General features: G+C 40.9%; 2 pseudogenes; both read right to left on the bottom strand.

Annotated features, from left to right (window-relative positions):
• Positions 1-2,605: 2,605 nt before the first annotated feature.
• LOC136150959 (uncharacterized) lies at positions 2,606-3,420 on the bottom strand (annotated as a pseudogene).
• A 15-nt stretch (positions 3,421-3,435) lies between these two features.
• On the bottom strand, positions 3,436-5,497 carry LOC136150958 (uncharacterized; annotated as a pseudogene).
• Positions 5,498-7,256: the final 1,759 nt, after the last annotated feature.

Genomic DNA, 7,256 nt, shown 5'->3' with positions numbered 1-7,256 from the left:
AATATACAAGCAGCTCATGCAGCTCAATACCAGAAAAACAAACAATCTAATAAAAAAGTGGGCAGAAGACCTAAATAGACATTTTCCCAAAGAAGACACCCAGATGGCTAATAAACACATGAAAAGGTGCTCAACATCACTCATTATTTGCATGCATGCATGCATGCTAAGTCGCTTTAGTCATTTCCAACTTTGTGCGAACTTATGGACAGCAGCCCACCAGGCTCCTCTGTCCACGGGATTCTCTAGGCAATAATACTGGAGTGGGTTGCTATTTCTTTCTCCAAAAAATAGTATCTGAATATGTATAAAAAAACAGTCACTCAATTGTGTCTGACTCTTTGTGACCCCATAGACTGTAGCCACCAGGCTCATTGGTCCATGGAATTCTCCAGGCAAGAATACTGGAGTGGATTGCCATTTTCTTCTCCACTGTTAGAGAAATGAAAATCAAACCTACAATGAGGTGTTACCTCACACTGGTTAGAATGGCCATCTTCAAAAATTCTACAAACAATAAATCTCAGAGAGGGTATGGAGAAAAGGGAATCCTCTTGCACTGTTGGTCAGAATGTAAATTGAAACAGCCACTATGGAGAAAAGTATGGAGATTCCTTAAAAAACTAGGACTAAAGCTACCATATGACTCAACAATTTCACAACTGGGCATAAACCCTGAGGAAATCATAATTTAAAAAGACACATGTTCCCCAATGTTCATTGCAGCACTATTTGCAATAGCTAGGACATGGAAGCAACCTAGATGTCCATCAACAAATGAATGGATAAAGAAGATTTGGTACATATATACACTGAAATATTACTCAGCTATAAAAAGGAACACACTTGACTCAGTTCTAATGAGGTAGAGGAACCTAGAGCTTATTATATGGAGTGAAGTAAGTCAGAAAGAAAGACAAATATCATATACTAATGCATGTATATGGAATCTAGAAAGATGATACTGATGAACCTATCTGCAGGGAAGCAAGGAAGACATAAAGAATAGACCTACGGACACAGTGGGGGAAGGAGAGGGTGGGATGAATTGAGAGTAGCTTTGAAACATGTACATTACATAGCCAGTGGGAATTTGCTGTATGACCCACTGAGCTCAAATACCATGTTCTGTGACAACCTAGAGAGATGGCGTGGGGTAGGAGCTGGGAAGGAGGTTAAAGAGGGAGGGAACATGTGTATACATATGGCAGATTCATGTTAATGTATATCAGAAGCCAACAAAATATTGTAATTGTCCTCCAATTAAAGTGAAAGTCATTCAGTTGTGTCTGATTCTTTGTGACCCCATGGACTATACGGTCCATGGAATTCTCCAAACCAGAATACTGGAGTGGGTAGCCATTCCCTTCTCCAGAGGGTCTTCTCAACCCAGGGATTGAACCTGGGTTTCCCCCATTTCAGGAGGATTCATTACCAGCTGACCCACCAGGGAAGCCCAAGAATACTGGCGTGGGTAGCCTATCCCTTCTCCAGCTGATCTTCCTGACCCAGGGTCTCCTGCATTGCAAATGGATGCTTTACCAGCTGAGCTACCAGGGAAGCTGCTCCTCCAATAAAAATAAATAAATTTTAAAAATTGTTCCAGCTCAGTCAGGCAGGAGGATGGTTCCCTCTCATCCATAGGGGCATCAGCATTTTTGATCTATTCAACCACTCAGGTGTTTAAAGGAGGACGACTCACTTTAGGGAGGACAATCAATCTGCTTAGTTTACCAATTCAAATGTTAATCTCATTCCCAACACCCTCATAAAGATACCCAGAATCATGTTTGATAAGTATCTGCGTAAGTCATGGTTCAGTTAGTTGACACATAAAATTAAATATCACAGGTCCTCCACTTGTCAACTTGGCACCTATATGCATCTCCTTAAGCCATACTCGGTCTCCAAATAAAGGCAATAACAAGATCTAAATTTCAATAGCGTGATACAACTCTCTTGCATACAACTGAAAATGCAGTCTTTGCCCAGAAGAGGAGCTAAAGCCCTTGAGTGATGTTTACTCTTCTCTTTGATATCCTGGAACTTAAATACTATGATATAAGATTAACAGAACTTAAAACAATATGGTATTACAGATATATGTATAACTATTATTAAATTTTATTATAATATATTATACATAAAATACACACAAGTGTATACACACAAGGAGGAAATACTCATGAAGTTTATAATCTTGACTTCTGTTACTGGTCACATTGTCATAGCTGGTATTTATAACAATCTTCTTCCACTACCCAGTCTGTATTCTCTGTGCTTCAACAAACTCTTCAACTGTTTTTTATTCTTTTCTTGGTGGGATGACCCAAACTTTTATGCTTGAAGTGTGCAGGCCGTTAGTAGTTTTCCCTGAATCAGGTTGTTGTAGTTTTCCTCTGACCTTAATCTCAGAGTATGGTGATTCTAAGAGACACCCTACAGGATCTCCTGTATCCAGACATACTGTTACTCACCTCTACTGTAGTCAAATTGTCCAGTTTTCTCATGGTAGTCAGACTCAGTCACCCCAGACAGCACAGTAACTCCTTTCTTTGATTCTGAAGCATAAAGAGTTCCTAAAGGTCAGTGGCAGTTTTAACTTTCAGTTCAGTGACATCGTTACTGTGTCTTCCAGTGGAAGCATTCCTCCCTTTGGAAATAAGACCTCCAGGCCAACAAAGCATAAAGTCTTGGAAAGAGGAAGCAAAATTTTTGCTAGTGGATCACTAGGAGTAATAGCAGGTTGTTTCACTCCCATTTCCATTACTTGATTCCTAGATCATGGATTCTAGCTATGGAAGAAACAGCACCATATATTGGTCACTGGTTGAGAGCCCAGATAGCCTTCTGGATAACCTTGTCTTAGCCTTGCCAGGTATTGCCATCTAGCTAGTGCTGTAACTAGCTTAAAAAGGCCATTTCATAATTCTGTTGAGCCAGCTGCTTCAGAATGGTAGGTAATATGGTAAGATCAATGAATTCTACGAGTGTGGACCAGCTGACACACTTCTTTTCCTATGAAGAATTCCTTAATCAGAAGCAATATTGTATGGAATACCATGAGGGTGGATAAGATAGTCTGTATGTCTATGGATGATAGTTTTGGCAAAAATCATAGTGTGAAGGGAAGGAAAATCCACATCCAGAGTAACTATTCCAATAAGAACAAAACACTGTCTCTTCCATGATGGAAGCAACCCAACATAATCAATCTATTACTAGGTAAATAGCTGATTGGTTGAATGGTACCATGTCAGGGACTCAGTGTTTGTCTCTGCGGCTGGTAGATTGGGCACTCAGTGATGACCAAAGCCAGGTTGACTTTGGTGAATGAAGTCCTTGTTTCTGTGGCTGTGCATAAATTCTATCCCTGCCACCATAGCCACTACATTCATGAACCTCTTTGGTTACAGGCATGGCTAAGCAAAGAAACTAACTGATATCTACAAAATGGGTCATCATTCCATTCATTTGATTATTAAAATACCTTTCTGTAGAGGTCACCCTTTGGTGAGTATTCACAGGGGACATAAATATCTTCACTCTTTTGGCCCTATTCTAAGACCTTTAATTATATCATACCTCTTACCCAAATTTCCTTCCAACCAATTTCTCAATCATTTTCTTTCCAAATTCCTGACCATTCAACCAAACTGTTGGTCACAGTCCATGAACTGCTATATGATCACATATAATTGCTATATGATCACGAATCTGGCCATTTCTCCTTTCATGTAAAATGAACAACAGGTGCATTGCTTGAAGTTCTGCCTACTGGGAGACTTTGTATTCAATGCTGTCCTTCAGGGATGTCCCACTAAGGTTTGTAGTGCTGCAGCTGTCCACATTTGGGTGTAGTCTGCATATTGTTTGAACCATATCTAAATCAGTCTCAAGACTTCTCCTCTGTCAGTTAATCTTAGGAGATTAATTTAGGAGATTAACTGCCCAGGAGACCATAGGTATGGTCTGGGAGAGAGAAGGCAGTATAACAGCAGCTTGAACCATGAGTATTTGGGCTACTTCTTCCTGTAACTTACCTGTGCCTTCAGGACCTGCTTAGACTTGATCACACATACTGTTGTGCATGTTCAACCTTATAGTTTTCTGGGTCAGATAACACCCAGTTCATGACGGGTAGCTCGGGTTGCTTGGTTAACTTGGTGATCCTTGGTTAAGCATTCAGTCTCTACTAAGGCCCAGTAGCAGGTCAAGGGCTTGTTCTTATAAGAGGAATAATTATCTGTAGAGGGTGGCAGTGTTTTACTCTAAAATCCTGTGGGCCTGCACTGAGAGTTATATATGGGGTCTACCAAAGTCTCTTAACAGCACCCCTATCTGCCACCAGCCCTGCAGGCACCACTGGATCTGCTGGATCATATGTCCCAAGTGGTAGAACAGATTTATTCTTTACCCAATGACATAAAAGTAAGTCTTGCCAGTAAGTCTAACTAAGGTAGTCATGTCTTCTTGCTCACTAGTTCCAATTAGAATACGTAATGGACTAGTGTGTTATCTTGTGGAAGGGAAAAGTGATCAAGATCCCTACAAACTAAATTATCATGTAGGGCCGGAGAGTTGATACTTACCTGAAGCAGGACAGGGAAGGTGTGTTGTTCATCTTGCTTGCTTGCTTTCGGTGGATTTTGGACAAAGATGGAGATAAGTAGCTGCACATCAGGTCCTAGTGAATGTGTTAATTTGCTCAAGTGATGTAATCACATTTGATACACTAGGTATAATTGCAATCATCATGTGAACCAGGCAGTTCTAGTGGCTCCCACCTGATCTTTCCCATCATGATAGCCACTGGTAAAAAATCACTGTGGGGGTTCTGCCAGCTGATGAGTAGATCTATACCGAGTATGAATTCTGGAGCTAGAAAAGATCCACAGGATGGATTCAGAGACCCACTGGGCCCACTGTGGGACAGACTTGAGCTAAAACTCTGATGATCACCTGACATCCATAAGTGTTTATTTTGACTGGTGGAACATTTTAAGTTCTGGAATTAATATCAGTTCAGAGGCATTATCCAGTAGTCTCTGAAAGGCTTGATTATGACCTTTTCCTCATAGCAATTACTCTGATAAAAGGCCCTGTGTCCTTTGGTGAACAGTTAGGATAATTGATAAGAGTATAAATTTATGGTAGTGAACTGAGGCCTTTTGTTAAGGGAACTTTACTGCATCCCCTACAATGAAAGGGTTCTGGTTTTATAAACCCACTTTAAACTGGGAATTGATTGAGAGTCAATGAATTTCTGTTTTTATGATTCAGGTTAGACTACTGTGTACTTTACCTAGAATTTTTCAGCTGATGCAGATCAAGCAGAATTTAGTAGGTTACTTATTTGTTTTACTTCTAGGAATACAAGCTTAATTAGACAACCACATGGGTCTGTGTGAGTCAGACTATTCTGATTGTTACTTTGACTCTGATGCTTATTATGGTAACTCTGCCTACCTTGCTTTTGTCTGTTGAGCGCTTTCATTTGATCCTTGCCACCGAGATCCAATTACTCTCATTGCATTTAGGTTTCCCAATTGAGTGCCTAACAGTCCTTACTGCAGGTTTGGCCTACAGAGAACAACAAAGTTGTTGTTGTTGTTAGAAGAGTTCTACAAAGATGCCAGAGCTCCCCACACAAATTTATTTCTTTCAGTTGTGGTGAAAGTTATGTTTTCTTGGACCCTCCTAGTGTGGTGGCTAAGTCTAAAATGACACTACTGATTTTAGGTCTACATTCACACTAATATTCCAGTTATTCTAAGCATTTGAATCTCTTTCCCCACACTAAATCAAGGCAGAGCTGGGGTTTCCAGTTTTGGCCTCCATGTTTCATCCAACCAACCAAACTGTTAGAATTCTTTTTAAATCCTCAAGATGCAACATTAAAGGCAGACTCACTGCTTAGTGAGTCCATATCAATAAATTTGGCTTTTTATAACTTCAAGTTCCTTTATGACTCCACCTGGGTAGGATTCAGACTTATAGTTCCAGTCCCACTGATAGTAGTTGTACCCTATTGGCTCCTCAGCTAAGTCCACTCACCGAATATCTGTGTACCCCAGGGCCCAGTCAAGCTGATACAATTAACCAGCATTGTGTGTATAAAATAAAAATCCTAAGTGACTAAAAATTGATGGTACATTAGTTGCAATGACATATGACATCCATTTGTTAGACATTGTTCTAGGTATTTGATGCATCTTTTCTTATAGGGTAAGGACTATTCCTAAGATTCACTTTAAAGATAAGGGAATTGAGGCTCATACTCTTTAAGCATCCTGCCCAAGATCTTAGAGTTTGGCAATGGTAGAGCTGGGATTCCAGAGAAGGCAATGGCTCCTCATTCCAGTACTCTTACCTGGAAAATTCCATGGATGGAGAAGCCTGGTAGGCTGCAGTCCATGGGGTCGCTAAGAGTCGGACACGACTGAGTGACTTCACTTTCTCTTTTCACTTTCATGCATTGGAGAAGGAAATGGCAACCCACTCCAGTGTTTTTGCCTGGAGAGTCCCAGGGACAGGGGAGCCTGGTGGGCTGCTGTGTATGGGGTCGCACAGAGTTGGACATGACTGAAGCGACTTAGCAGCAGCAGCAGAAGAACTGGGATTCAAATCCAGATTTGAACTGGGACTCAAATGACACCACATGTGATGGTCATTGTAGGGAAAGAACAAATTAGCCAAGATGACGGTGATCAGGCTGTCTCACCCCATGCCCTCTTACTCTCACCCCATGTTTTGTAAATAATGATTATGTAACAGCAGAGATCAATTATAGCACTGTTCATGTGCATTATGAGGTACTTGCTTGGCCATGGGCTACTTTTGCTCTACTAGCATATAAAAGCTCCACCTGGAAAGGCCTGGGGGCTGTGCTTTGTTGGGTTGTTGTGTCATGTCTGCTGCTATGACTGCTGCCTCATCCAAGAAAGAAGAAATGTGCCTGCAGGTCCTATGGCTCCTTGAGTTTTCTTCCAGCTTCCCTGATCATGCTTTGCCTACCATGGGTTCAATGAACAGCATGCACAGTGAGACAATCATTAACACTTAGAATCTAGGATTTATATGATTGCATCCTAGAGGCTTAGGATATGTACAATTTAGACATCTGATAGCTGGTCAAAATTTGCAATACTTTGGAGCTGGATAAGATTGTCTACCCTGGGCAAATGCTCATTTTTCTGGGTAATGTGGATACTTGGGTGAAGGATCCTAATATCTGTTTTATGGAGACAGATTTT

Source organism: Muntiacus reevesi, chromosome 19 (genome assembly GCF_963930625.1).
Source record: "Muntiacus reevesi chromosome 19, mMunRee1.1, whole genome shotgun sequence".
Classification (NCBI taxonomy): domain Eukaryota; kingdom Metazoa; phylum Chordata; class Mammalia; order Artiodactyla; family Cervidae; genus Muntiacus; species Muntiacus reevesi.
The sequence above is the reverse complement of the archived record's forward strand: the minus strand, read 5'-3'. Positions and strand labels throughout refer to the sequence as shown.